The 15,694-nt window shown below is 34.7% G+C and overlaps 1 protein-coding gene across 3 annotated transcripts in view; it reads right to left on the reverse strand.

The window, feature by feature from the left end:
* Nucleotides 1–15,694, reverse strand: part of LOC5563771 (tyrosine-protein kinase Btk29A) — a 417,823-nt gene that overhangs the window by 372,089 nt on the left and 30,040 nt on the right. The gene's annotated exons all lie outside the window — the stretch shown is intronic.

Here is a 15,694-nt window from a genome sequence, read left to right on the forward strand (position 1 = left end):
AGTTCCTTTTATATTTTTTCTAATAAGCACCATGAATGCATCGGATTTCAGCATTAGCATGAGCGAGGATGACGCCGTGATTGACCAGAATAACAATCGAAGTTGCACAAAGGTTTGATGAATGGGGCTCAACCATTCTCAAAGTGCACAAATCGAGAACTCAAATTATAAAAGTCAATAACGGCGCCGGCCACGCACGATATTGTCATCTAGGAATTGAAGGAATGTTAGTTAGAATGACAAATTGATGTGAATTTTGCGAAAAAGTTACATGTCTTCTCGGTGAGAATCGAACTTACGACTATTTGTTCCCTAGATAGAGCACGTTACCCCTACGCCACGAGAGGACTCATGGACGCAGAAGTTAACCTGAATACGATTTCAGCTCAATACTCACGTGGTCATTTTTCGCATATAATTAGTCCTCTTTCGAAAGAATTAGATTCCCATTCAACACAACGCTTTCTATTTATATTCAATACCTAGACCGAGAGCGCATTATTTATTAGGTATCGAAATACTACCACGTGATCACACCCGATTCTGTTTTTTCACGGGGGATGCGTACCGTGCAAAACAAGTAACACCATTTCTCGACGTTTCATGCCAAAATAAGGTTTTGGCGAAAAATATGAAGAAATTTGTTTTTCTGATGTGAAATCTTCAACAAACTTTTGAGGAATCCATAATATTTGACTTAAGAAATTAATCAAACAAATATTGTAAGAACAGCAGGAGTGATCCCTAGATAAATTCCTAGAAAAAAATTGAATAAAAATCCATAAAAAATCCCTGGTTAATATTAGGGTACACCAGGCAAGTTGAAACGGGTGAATTTTGCGAAAAAGTTACACGCCTTCTCGGTGAGAATCGAAGAATCGAGATGAAATGCAATAGGTATTTTGAATACAATGCCAACAAATTACGAAAAAAATTTCTTTCATCTGTTAATTTAATGTAACTGTAGTCAACTTTCAAATCAATATTAAATTTCACTGTGATATCTTGCCATTTCATCTTATTCCAGCCATTTCCAAGAGTTGTGGAATAATTGCAGGAGTATTTTTGGACAAATTCCTGGAAGAAGCTGTGGATAAATTCTTAAAGGAATTCGTGAGAAAATGGCTGGAACAATAACTGGAAAAATCGGCGTGAACTCCGGGAGGAAGTAGAAAGTCTATTACACGACACACATTGGTCGAGTTTTGAAAAATCATGTCAGAAATTGCGCATTCTCAATATTTCACCAGTTTTGGCCGTTACAAGTGTTTTGGAACATGTTTTAGAGTTGAAGACTCTATTTTGGGCATAGTCACAATTTTTTGGTTGTCAACGGGCAAAATTGTAATAAAAATGCTGTTTTTCATACGTTTTTTGGCTCTCAACTTTTTCAAAAAAATTATCGTTTAGGCAAACTTAGGCAAGAAGAATCTTCGTCAATCGATTCCGTAGTCTTGAACGCGCGTTTGAGCAAGATATCTCCGTGGGGAGTGGCGGGAGCTATTTGTACGGTATAAAGAAGCCCTTTTTTAAATATTTGAAGTACATACAACAATAAGTATTAATTTTATAAGGTTACTTGAACATAAATTTGAATCCAAAGATGTTTAATCTATACGAGAATGAGTTATTGACCAGAAATAAAATATGCTGAAATCCAAATTTGCACGGGTTCGGTGAAAATTGATTGTTGAGTTTTGAAGCAAAAAATTTAAGTTTTAGGACATGTGCATATATTTAACGTCTGAACATACAGAGAAACATGTTTATTTTTAACTTCTCTTACGTATTCTCAACCATCTGATATAGTAAATGAATTTTTCAACTAAAATCTAGGTTTGGAAATGGGGTTTTGCCATTTGAAAACCTGGACCAATGTGCGACACTGAAGACGACCTTACAGTTGAGGTCGAAATACACGTATCTGTCAAAGGATACAAACTCTAGTGGGATTAAATGGAACAGTACTAAATTTAGCTTTTCATTTATTTATAGGTATTTCACTAAACAGCTCAAAGATGTATTATTATCGTAGGGTTTTTTTTAAACAAAAACATTTTTTTCAAACTTTGGAATAAATTTTCTTGGAAGGACTCCTCTAGGAATCTTAAGACTATCTCCCATAATATGAACTGGATAAATCGAAGGAATAATTAATGGAAACATTTGTTTTGGAAATCGTAAAGGAATATCTGTGTAAATTAATGGAAGTAGAATCGTTGAAAATGTTGAAAATATTCTCTAAAAATCTGTTGGAAAATCACTGGAGGAACTTCTGAAGGTTTCCTTGGAACCTCTGAAATATGGCCACCGGGAAACATCTGAAAAAAGGATTCTTTGGAACCTTGACTTAGACGATCTGTAATTTCGTAACAAATCGAATAATCTATTTCGCTCAAAACTAGGCATTCAACGGTTCAATTTTCAAGATTTTAAAACGTCTTCAAAACACATTCTGATGAAGGACTCTCAGAGAAATTTCTTGAGGAGTCTTAAGAGAATTTTCGTCTCAAAATGTCAGGGTCTCTCAAGGGGCTCAGCAGCTTGTAGGTTGAAGCGCCTATCTTTAATTCAATTTCAATTTTGTACATTCGACACATGTTCGGTGTGTACATGTAAACATCTAAGCATTTAAGCTGGAATAGCCTAGAACAGGGTTTCTCAACAGGAAGTCATTGAGAGCAAGAGTCGTTTCTCCTGATTGATGAATAAATGTGAACAATCTTCAATCCAACTTGGTTACAAAAGAACATTATTACCGAGTTGCAAATTTATGGTGTGTGAAAATACTGGAAAATACCTTCAATGTTATCTTGTCAGTTAAGTCAGCTATAAAAACTCGATGCACATCGATTAAATTGCTATCCAGTGTGCTGTAGTATTCAAATTTGCAATATCTCGAAAATTGAAAACTATGATTATTTCTGGAGATATTCATAGGAAATTTCTGGAATATTCATCCTTAATCCTTAGTAGATTTCGCCAGCTTACTGGCGAGATCCAAGGTATTCGGAGAATTCCTGACGATTTTTTTGATAATTCTCCTAACGGCAGATAGTTGGCTCCTAAGAAACCCATGCACTATGAGCCAGGGACGTAATCTGGCGGGATAAATAAATCGGTAACGAAGCATTTCCGGCATTTCGTGTCTTCGGCAAAGTTTTTTTGTATAAATGAAGATCATCTACTGAAATTAACGTAAATGAAGATCATCTACTGACAAAGTTCGTAAATCGTCCGTATAGGTGGCGCCACAATCTAACTTTTAAGAACCATGTTATATTATATTTTTTGCTGATAAAAATATAACAAACACAAACTTTAGTGGATTTTAATAATAATACGACGCATAAGAATTAATGAATAATGAAAAAACTTGCAAAATATCTTGAGAAGTCTTTAGAGAAATCGTTTAATATTTTTTGAATCTCTGAAGTATTTTTGAACTGAAACCTATTTTGTTTCTTTCAGCTGTGAAAATACTGTGAAACACCTCCAATGTGATCCTGTCAGTAAAGACAGCTATAATTACTCAACGCACATCCGTTCAAATTCTATCCATTCTATCAATTCTATGTGACCCTGAAAATTGAAAACTATGATAATTTCTGGAGGCATGTTAAACTTTCTCGGGGATACGACTGTGATGATTATGTTCTAGGTTATGGCTTTTAGTCTCTTATGCTCAAATACGGATTTTACGTTTTCATCCGACGTTTCGGACACATTTATTGTGCCTTTTTCAAGGAATTAAGTGTGTTCCGTTTTATCGTTAACATGCCCACAGCATAGGCCGCATAAGTCAACATACGAGGTTTTGCTCGTTCTGGTATCTAACACGGGCGTAGAATCCGTAAAAAACGATCCCGGTCGCAGAACTTGCCTGTTAGGCGCCACTTTCACTCTTCTTGTGAACGAACACTTGTACAATTTTTTGGTGGAAACCATGAAAAAAACCTTGGACGTACCACTGGATAAATTTAATATGGAATTTCTTGAAAAATTAGGGAAATATGAATTTTTAGGGCATTCGTAGATGAATTACTGGAAAAATCCATGTAGGAGAATACTTATGGAATTTTGGGGAAAATCCTCGTGCAATCATTTTCAAGGAATTCACAGCAATACTCAAAGAAGAATTACAGGAGAAATGTTTGGTAAAATTTTCGCGAGAAATCTCAGGAGTTTGGTGGAAAATACAATTTCGAATGTATTTGTAGAACAACCTATGGAGGAAATCTAATTAAAATTTTCGAAAGATTTCTTGCAGGTAACCCTGTAGGGCCCTGGAGGTGTTCACGGAGAAATACTTGTTGGTATTCCAGAATAAATTATTAAAGAACTTGTTGCAGGAATCCTTAGTCTTAAGAATTCCAGTGGGCCTCCTCGACAGAATCTCTTTACGAATTTTCGACTAAATACGAAAATTAATTCTATCATGAAATTTTTGGAGACATCTCTTGTTTTTCTTTCACAATGTCCTTAGAAATTGCTAAAGCAACGAATACTATATTTCATAAAGTATGTTTTTTATTTGTTTTATAAATAGATTTATGGGGCCTAGACAGTCGTAGCGGTAAACGCGCATCTATTCAGCAAGACCAAGCTGAGGGTCGTGGGTTCGAATCCCATCGGTCAAGGGCCTGTTCGTAAAGGAAATTTTCTGGACTACCCCGGACATAGAATAGCTTCGTACCTGTCACACGATTCGTAATGCAAAAAATCTCTCAGATAATAACTGTTGAAAGGCCCATAAGCAAACTAAGTTGAGATGCAGGCTCTGTCTCCAAGAAAAGTAACACCAGGAAGAAAAAATATATTCGAATGTATATTTTTTGAGCCTGCGGTTAGAATCGAAAAATTTGTCATTATTGTGGACTCTGGTTTACTTCAGCGGATCCTCAAATAATCTTCTTCGGCGCCTGAGTGTTTTTTTATGTCGGTGTCTTTGTTTATATTATGGTTTCCAACCACCGAAAATATTCAAGAAAAATATCATGACAATCCACTTCCTGTGAACCAAACTCACCAAAGATTCCAAAACAGCATTCCGACGGCGATACATATCATGAGGATCGACGGCGGCAAATATAGTGCCGTCAAAGACACCTAATTCCAAGCATCCTGTTTGGTATTCACCGCAAATCGCACCGGAGATCCTCGACGTATCGAACAGCGGACCACCCATTTATCGTAAATCCGCCATTTAATCGGCCGTGATATACAGCGGTTTTGGCACTCGGATTTATTGGACCAAGAAGTGCGCGCGGCTCGTTTCGGGGGGCATCGTTTGATGAATCATACTCGTATACGGCGCAAGTGCGGATCTGTCTCGTTTCGGCACAATCAAACAAACCAGCAAACGTCACCTTTTGCCCAAAAATAAGTTAATCAATTCCTCCGTCCAGAAAGATCCACACTGTGCGAAAGTGGCGACCGATTGTGGTTAAGTTAGTGAGGCGCGGGGGACCTGTAGGTGGTCCAAGTTACCGCCGACCAATCGGCTTTATGGAAATAAGCCGCGCGCTTACAGCAAAGGAGGGATGTGTTTTCGCGCGAGACCTATTCCCATTCTTTGTGCTTTGTGTTTTTAAAATAGCAATTCCAGTTCATAACGTAAATAAAAATGGCATTTTCAGAATGATTTTTCCAATGGAACTGATGCATAGAACTTAGTAGCTATTCAATATGATATAACTCATCATGTTTTCTTGATTCCCTAGACTATGAAATTAATTTCTACAATTTGAAAATTTGATGCAATTGATTTAAAGAGCGGCTTCCCTTAGCCGAGTGATTAGAATCCGCGGCTACAAAGCAAAGTCAAGCTGAAGGTGTCTGGGTGCGATTCCCATCAGGTACAAGATCTTTTCGTAAAGGAAAATTCCTTGACTTCCCTGGGCATAGAGTACCATCGTACCTGCCACACGATATACGAATGCAAAAACTTCGTAACTTTGGCAAAGAATGATCTTAGTTAATAACTGTGGAAGTGCTCATTGAACGCTAAGCTGAGAAGTAGGCTCTGTCCCCGTGAGTACATAATATCAAGAAGAAGAAAAGAAGATACAATACAATCCAGGAAGGTTGATCAGTGCTTATGAGTCATGTAAGTACTGTACAAACATGGACGTCTCGAATAACATTCGAAATAGGCCAACATATTCAAATATGTATGTTTTACTCCAAAATTCGCAATAATTTGAGAATAATTGGATATAAAGTATTATAGAAAGAAAAATTAAAATAAATTTTGCGTGGAATCAGTTTATGATATCATAAAAATCCAAAATTGAATATTTCCACATATCATCAAAACACAAAAATAGTAAAAGAAACTATATTTGAGTATTTTGTTATTCTTTCTTTCATTTTCAATTCCGAATTTATTCAACCTGGAAAAGGACCGTAATTTCGGGTGGAATTGATCACTTTTCACGGTTTTTCTTGTCGGATTTCTATAATGTTGACAATGCCAAACAACTGAATACAGGAAAACAAGAATGAAGGTTAATTGACTCAAGTATCGAAATTTTCTAACAAATGTAATTTTAATGCTAAAAAATATGTCTAAAATAAAAAATCGGGAGATCTCATTTCGGGGTGAAATTGATCACTTATCAATGCCATTATTGTTAGTTTTCAAAACAACTTTACATAATAAATTTGAGCTCCCTGAATCCGAATATGATTGCCAAATTCTTAACAATACAATATTTATAGAAATAATGAATGTTTAAATTTCAAGAATAACGCAGAAAACGCCTTAATGTATGCAATTTCCTAAGGAATTTCCTGATATATACCAGAAATTCAATTATTTCAACCAAATCAACGAATTGGTACGAGTTTTGGTTATGAAATCTAGTTTGGGGATATATCTTAAGTATCCTCACAAACTTTCAGGATTATACCATGTGCAAATCCTTGTCTAGAAATAGAAGTTTATTGATGTTTGTCATCACTGCACCGTACAAGATTTTGAAATTTTACATTATTTCAATAGAAATGAACATTTTTGAACGCAAAAAACTTCACAACACACAATTTGGAATACTTACGACAAACAACGTTCATTCACTGCAGGTTACATTGATATTTGTGCTCCATTAGGAAGAAATAAAATCGAGTGACACAGTGATCAATTTCACCCTACTGATCAATTTCACCCGAATTTACGGTAGCATCCAGGCGATTCTCGTCCTGAGCTGGAAATGCTCGAAAGCGTCATGGAACCTTGCGGTTTCTGCCGCGCATCCTCAATCGGTTTAGGACAGCGAAAGAATCGCCACGAAAGCAAAATATTTGCAAATCGATTCTTTCGAAAGCCTTTCAAAGTGCGCGCAACAGCTAGGCAAACACTGAGACCGTGGCTTCCCAAGAAGCTGAAGTCTTCCGTGGCGTGCGCGACTTCGACGATGGCGAACTTATGGCCGCCGTACCATGTGAGTACCATTATGATTTTAAGTACTTGAGGAATTCCAATTTATTTGAATATGTATGCAGTGCAAGTTTTCCACTTGAAGCACTTTGCGGTTAGGTGATAAATTGCTGGCTTTCGCGTATGACTGCAAAGGTGGAGGAAGTCTGTCCTCGGCAATGCTTTAAACAGTCGTACAGGGTGTCCGCAAATTATCCGTACAAACTTTAAAGACATGGTTCTATACAATCAAGCATAATAAATTCAATATTCTTGTATGGTTTTAAACATTGGCTTATTATATTCTTATGAAGTAAGTTTGACACAATTCAGATTTCAAATAATTGCAAAACAAACCCAAATGTATTGAGGTGTCTTAAAGGGAGCTGTTTTCTGAGCTTTATGACGGAAGAGAAATGTCCATAGAACTCACTGGATTTGAACCGTACAATTTTCTATTTCCAGTCTAACTTGAAGCCACTAACCTGTAGATTACTTCAAATAATAATAGGACATTTGGATTCATCTCTTTTAGGTTTTAGGGATAACACATCTCCAGTATGACTAGCGGCCCTCAGGAAAAACGTCTCTGAAAAATTTTATTTTGCCAATCTCAGTAACAAGCAATCATTTCGAATTTTGTTTAAGTTGTATTTTGTGTTAACATATAGATGTATTATAAAAGGTACATGAACATTGATTTTTCATTGTTTTCAACGCGAGATCATCTTTCCAATATTTTGCTGTTCGGATAATTTGCGGACACCCTGTAAAATGGAAAGATGTGAGAGGGATTATTGACTTAGCAGTTTCTCACGTTAAGTTTTACTGATCGATCAAAGCCAATGATGAGGGAGATGCAGATTTGCCTAACGGTGGTAGTGATTCAAAGAGTCGATTACCATATGAATCATTCGGGGAATCCATGAGGAAAAATAAATTAATGAAACAAACACCCCTCTTAAAGTGGTACTCTAGTATTGGTTAAGTGGGGGCACGCACAAATCCTTATTTGAGGCGGTGCGTGGAACCCTTCACATGTGTAACAAGCTTCAGTTTAATGTTATTTGCTCAGTAGGGTGCGACTTATTTTTTCGAAAATGTTTAAAGCCTAAAGTTAGTAGGCTCCACTGAGTTCGAATCACGTAAAAAGAGAAACTTAAAAGTTTGAGCTAAAATATTGAGTTTTAGAGGCGACACAAGCAGGGTGACTACCAAAATTCTATTTTGAAATTCCCAACTTTGCATCATTTTTCCGGGTTTAATCAAATAACCTGGCCATCAAATAATTGGAGATATTTCTAATTTTGCCATCTATAGTTAATTTTCTCCGTAAAATAATGAATTAATATTAAGTTTCAACTGGTTTCTAGTAAAAATATAAAATTTATTCAAGCAAAAATATGTTTTGCTAACTTTTTCAAAATGAATGAACTATTAAAAATGGGATTGAGAGGGATCATTCGTTAACTACAATACAGGTGTATGTTCCGTTTATATCAACACGATTGGTGATTTTCAGTTGACAAAAACGGAATAATTTTCTTAGACAATATATTTTACAAATCTGAATGGAAAATGGCAGTTTTAACAGGAAAGTATACATTTTTATCAAATACATGCATAATATTGAGGTTTAGGAGTTGTGAGGAACCTTCCGATTAATTATTCGTATAAGTTGGCAATGGAATTTGATTGCAGTCTCTAATCAATAAGTATGTTTTTGCGATAAATCCTTAATAGTTATAGTTTTACTTCTGGTTGGAATGTCAATTGATGTATTATGGAATATTAAAACGATAATCACATTACTGTACTATGCAGTATGATATTGGTCATATTTGTATGAATGACGAACGTGAAAGTGTGTCAAGCTGATCATTATACTCAACGAGAAATACCTTACCCAATAACACAGCGGAACATGTTTTCTCAAAGTACAGCTATTTACTTTATTTGATGTCACTGAATCTATTGCCGCTTCCTTGCATGCCTGGTTTTTAATACATGTTGAAAATGCATTATATATCGATTTCATCCAACTTGCATGCAACTTTACCGGCTTGTTTGGATGCTAATGATTGCGAATCAATGAAGTTTATAATGCTTATGTTACTACAAAAAAGTACTTTTTCATTATTTAGAAAACTATTGTAACTAGCATTAAAAAGAAACAATTTATTTTGTGTAGAGGCTGCAAGAAAATCCGATTAAATTGGTATAAAATCCAGCAATTAAGATTAAATTATGTCTAACACTAAAGTTTAGATCCTATTTTGCAAGCTCGATGGATTTAATTATTAAACAATTAAAAAAACTCTTCATAAATCTCTTGATTTCCAAGTAGAGAAAAAAATGAGTGTCTACTCGAAGATCACGATCCCAAAAAAATTTGAATAAGAACATGTATGGTGTGGTAACATCAGGCATCAACAGCTTCTTAAATTTTCGAACAATTAAGCCCTATTCCCTCTTCCTCGACGTATGGAGATTCCTTTTGCATGGATAGATTGCTAAGTTCAGTTGATTCTCGTACTCTCTCCCATGAAGCAGAACTCTTGCTAAAGTCTGTGAAATTCATGTTTGAGTCAAAGGAGGTAAAAATAATTGAAGTTTCTTTGTCCTAAAGATAACGGGTCGATAATTACTGTTTTCAAATACGAAATAAACTTGATCTTGTGTGCCGTTGCCCAATCATTTATGACACTTGAGGTGCTTGAGCAAAAGCAAAGTGCTTCGAAAAGTGTGCTGTAATATGTCAAACTTGGGTAACGAATTAAGTACTAGAACAGGTACCAGGTACATTACAACGTCTTTATTTCGACTCTGGTCTAAAGGTTACCGTTTCTACTTTCATGGCAGAATATTTAGAGTCAATTCCCTAATCCATCCATTATAACAAAGAATTGAACAATCGAATATGTCTATAAAATTTACATCAAACATTCTATGATGCCATGTTTTACAAGAACAAGAATGATATCTGCAGCTCTAAAGGTACTTAATTTATTTTGAATGCGTACTTTATTCAACTAAGCGATCGTCGATTTTCCACGTGATCATTCATGGAGGAATGAGTCTGGCCTATGACCACAGTCCATACAAATTTTAAAGTTTTTGCATGGACAGAAGACCACGAGGGGGTGGTAGGTCTGAACATCCATAAAACGATCACATGGTTTATGGACGACCTCTAATTACAATCTCCAGCTTTCGCTAGGACGTGGCCGGGACAGCTCTCGACTGTCGACAGGGCTGGTAGCAAGAATTGGTACCGAAAAAAGTTATTTTAGTGACCAAATTTGAGAAATAAGTGACTAAAAAGTGACTTTCTATTCTCGAAAAAGTGACTAAAAGTGACTTGAAAAGCAAGCCGTAATCAATTTTATTTCAATTCTAGTATACTGTTTTACGATCAATATCAATCATGATAGGGAATATTCCATATGATCTTCTGCAGGTAGTAGGTCTAGTTGAGTACCATATTTGGACATTTTTTCAAACAGGGTAGTTTATATTTACGTAAATAATCCTTTTTAGTAGATTTTCAATATTTTCAAAATGTTGTGTCTTTTATATTACCAAAGTATTTCATATTGTAAATTTTAATAAGAATTTAGAACTTTTTTAAAATCAAAATTTTTGTCATTTCACATTTCCATTTAAACTCCAGCTCTTCTACCTAATAAGGTCAATATTTTTATGCATTAATCGATATTTCAAATAAAAAATGAAGACAGAAGTTCGAATTTGATTGGAATACTACTTAAATCGCGTCCTTTAAACGCCGACTAAGGAAGAAATTTTCCATCAGTAAGTTTAATGGAAGGTATTCACATTCTAAGACTTCCTCGTAAAATTACGTTAAGTAACTTTTCGTTTTGCCGTAAATTATATACCTTCATGTATTCAATCTGTTTTTTTTAAACCACGAACCAAAAAAAAATAAAATAAAAAAAATCATATTTTTTGTGTAAAATTTTGAAAAATTTACGAGGATTTTCTGAAAAAAAATGCTAGTGGAATTTCTGATGAAACTTGTGTGAGTTATAATGATGAATACCTACAGGGATAACTGAAAGATCTCTTGAATTCTTGATGAATATATTTCTTGATAAATTGCTATGATAATAAAAGCATATTAATCCATCAATGATCGAAGCAATAACTGTAATAATTGCTGTAGTATTAACTAGTGTGGAACCTTGAATTAAATTTTAAAGAATCTATGCAGGTCTTGTATTTGAAAAAATATCAGTGAATTGTTTGAGCCGCAGTAATAATATTTTGAAGAAATGCTGGACAATTTTCTAGAGGAATCTAATGAGGAATCCCAGATGCGATTCATCGAGCAATTCTTGGAAAAGATTTTACCCAATAATATCTTAAGTAAGTTTTGAGAAATTCCGGAGAGTAATTATGGATGAATTTTTGAGAGAATCCTTATAAAAAGGCCTGGATTAAATGAAAAATGCGTAGGAATTATTGTAGGGTTTCTTGTAAAAATGTCGATTTTTTTCGAAAACTCTATAATAAACCTTTGGGTAAAAACTTCTGTAGGGCATGCGGGAAGATCCCTGGAAGTAGCGATTGAAGAAATTTGTGAAAGAATCAGTGACCTTTAGGAAATACTGATATTTTTTCTTCAGAATAATCTCTGTGAAAATTACTGGAGGTAGTAGCGTGGGAATGCTCTAAAATTTTTAGTATAAAATTGAGAAGAAATTCCTCTGAGCTTCTATGGAAAATTTGCTGGTGGCATTCCTGATGGAGTTCTTGAAAGTATTCCAGAAGAAATCTCTGGATAAATAGTTACGTAATAGTCTCTGAAGGTTTCTCTGGAGCCTCTAGAATGTTACACCAGAATTCATTGCAAGCAGATTAACCATCTATTTCCGACGACTTTAATCGACAGTTTCTTTATGAAAAAGCGTTTTTGTAAAAGGTAATTCAAAAAACAATATTTCAAAGGGTCTACTTTTTTCAAAATCAGTGTAAAATTTGTTGGTTGTTTTACAATATTAAACTGATTGCTTACCAATAGTTTTACTATTCAAAAAGTTAGTTGACTTTTGGATTAATTTGATAAGTATAGAATCATAATCTACTGTTAACTCTCCCTTACTCGATATTTCGTATCTCGATATCGAGTTAGAGAACCACAGTAAAAGTTGGTTTTCATGGCTACTGCGATGGCCCCTCGGATCGCATTTGCACTGGTTTTGTGTTCCATAATGCGATACCTCCCATACTCGATGGCACCTTTAATATCGAGTAATGGCGAGTTGACTGTAGAAACTAATGCATAGTATTCCTCTGGTTCGGTTTGCCTCAAGTTCGTCAAAAATAATTGAGCTCTGGAGCTACCATGGGAAAGAGAGGGTTATGGCAAAAAAGTGACTAGATACCATATTGATTATAATGTCTTTAGAGACCTTAACTAAAAATAAACACTTTTTAGAGATATGCATTGAAATAGTATCCAAGCGTTTAAAAAAGATCTGCTTACCTGAAAATATACTATATTTACTAGCTATCTTTTCCTACAAATATTATTTATTTCATATGCTCATGAAAGATACCCAACTAGAACTGGGATTCGTATTTGCCTTTCCCATTTTAGCAATCCTAAGTCCTACTTCCTTATTTAAACAAGTTATTCGTTAAAGTTATATATTAAAAATAATTTAAAGTGAATTGACTGAATACCTCAAGTTGTAACAGCGGCGCAGCCGAAATTTTTTTTGATTGAAGAAATGTTGTGTTACAAAAAGGACATATTCTGCCATAATAATTACTGATTCGAGGTATTTTTCCTGCGTATAGCCGAAATCCTCTGATAATTCCAGGTTTTTTCCAGGTTGAATAAAATTACCTGATAATTCCAGGTTTTCCAGGATTGTTTAGGTAGACAACTTAAAACTTAGCTTAAATTAAGTAGGCCGATTCAAAATTTTCTCTCGAAAAATTAGCTCAAAATAGTTGAAAAAAGTGACTTTTTGACGAAAAAAGTGACTTTAGTTGAAATGGCTTCAAAAAAGAGACTTTAAAGTGACTGGCCTCAAAAAAGTGACCAAGTCACTAAAAAGTGACTCGCTACCAGCCTTGAAGGATGTGTAAATGTTGTCTAGCAGCCCTAGTCAAGCTTGAACACTCTGTTTGGATAGCAGTCGAGATGAAGGCAACCCTCATGGAATGGTATAAGACTTAACACCTACGATACACGTGCTCAACACTAAAATAATGTCGAAAATGCAACCCTGAGGCATTTGAAAATCATCTGGCTTGCTTCAAAATAAATTTTTAGACTATACTCTAAACATTCAAAAAAATAAAAGTTTTCTATAATTTTGTGTTGATAAAAACGGAATAACTTGTTGACGAAATCGGAACGTGACAAAATCGGAACGTGGCAAAATCGGAGCGTGCAAAATCGGAACGTGATAAAAACGGAACATACCTGTATTTTGAATTATATATTTAGCTTCAACAAGAATTTTACGATTTTACCAAGTTTCAGTGGAAATTTACTATTTTCCTAATACATTTCATTATGCTTCAAAGGAAATAGACTATTTTTTTAATACATTTATGGGGAAATATTCAAGTTGAATTCCCATTGCCAGAGAATACTGAACGAAAGATATGTTAGTCAGTTAATTTTGATCTTAATACATTTATTAAAAACATTTTTTCCAGGGTAACCATTTGGAATTCCTAGGTTTTCTCGTCTTTTTCCCGGACTCAAATAGGGTCGGTGTTCCCTTAGTAGACAGTTCCCTATAGTTGCACTAGTGACTTTTTACGGCCGGTTTGCTATAAATCGTTCCACTTTTTTTTCATGACGAATCCATTCCATTTCATTATGACGAATTCCATGTCAATTCGGTCAGTCACAGAACTCTTCGGTTTGCAGTAAATTTTGCACATGTTTTTGGTATGGTACAATAAGTGTTTTCCATTGAAAATTCGATCGTTTTGATTCGAGAATAACTTGAAAATGGCCTATAAATTTTAGCATGCAATTTATTTGAAAAATTCTAAATCCGAAACTGTTGATTTTAGAGAAAAATGTTATGAAGAAGTTGTAGTGAACCGTTTGGGCTACAAGAAAAAAATATACACTGAGAAAATATTTTATGTTTCTTAATGAAAACTTAAAAACAAAACTTAAATTTAAAATTACAACCCCATGTTTAATATTTTTTAAATTTTCACAATAGAATCTTGATAGTAAACAGATGTTTGGGACAAAGTTTCATGATGGAGAAATTTTTAGTAAAAAGTTTTTCTACAAACAACTTTTGGTCAATTTTCATTTTTTTCATCATCGTTTTTTTTTTTTTGTCAAAATAAATACGTTCTGATGATACAATAAGAATCTTGAAATAATTCTAAGCCATAATGATTATCTGGATAACTTCTCTAGAAGTAGCCATTTTCGAAGCGAGCTCTCGAGCGGACACTGTATATGAATTAAAATGATTTTTTACAATACATTATATTTGCAATTCGCAAAGTATCTTCAAAAGCATATACAAATATTTGGAATCGGTCGAGTATATTGTTAAGTTGTGATCAAACAAAATTCACTAACTAAGACTGATGTCCTACAAACTTATTATTAATTTAATTTTGAAGAGAATGTCGCAAATAGATTCAAAAGTGGTTTAGAAATAAAAAAGTTATGTAAACTTTACTCAATGTAATATTTTTAACATTCGCTGTTAAGTTGTTTGAGTCACCTCTAAATCCTAATATTGGCTGATAATTTGAAGTTTCTCTTTTGAATTCGAAAGTATATACGAATTTTTGGTTTGAACAACTTTCTTAAACTAAGTAGCACTCTATTGCACAGCCTACCAAAAGAGAGTGAATTGTGCCTTTAACCATTCATGGTGTTCCATCAGAACATATTAATCCAAAAGGGGGAAAGGTGCGTTCCCTACCACAAAAATAGGAGTTGAAGTGGCAAAAAAATTATTTAATTGCACACGGGCCCTTTTTGACAACTAGTCTGACTGGCACGCGAGCTTGACTAACAACTGGAAAGGGTATGCAAGGATCTGTCTTTCGTCGTATCCCTCGCAGGATATCCGAGTTCAATAACGGTGTTGGTGAGATTTCCTAGACATTCTCTCACAATTTCCGCTGTTCTCTTTGTTCACGTCGAAACTAATGTGTTAGTTGGTGGAAGAGAAAATCTTACAAATAAAGCAGCGAGAAGGGTGTGTTTCGCATGCTTTGGTGTGTGAATCATCAATCAGCCCCAGG

The sequence above is a fragment of the Aedes aegypti genome, chromosome 2, assembly GCF_002204515.2.
Source record: "Aedes aegypti strain LVP_AGWG chromosome 2, AaegL5.0 Primary Assembly, whole genome shotgun sequence".
Lineage (NCBI taxonomy): Eukaryota > Metazoa > Arthropoda > Insecta > Diptera > Culicidae > Aedes > Aedes aegypti.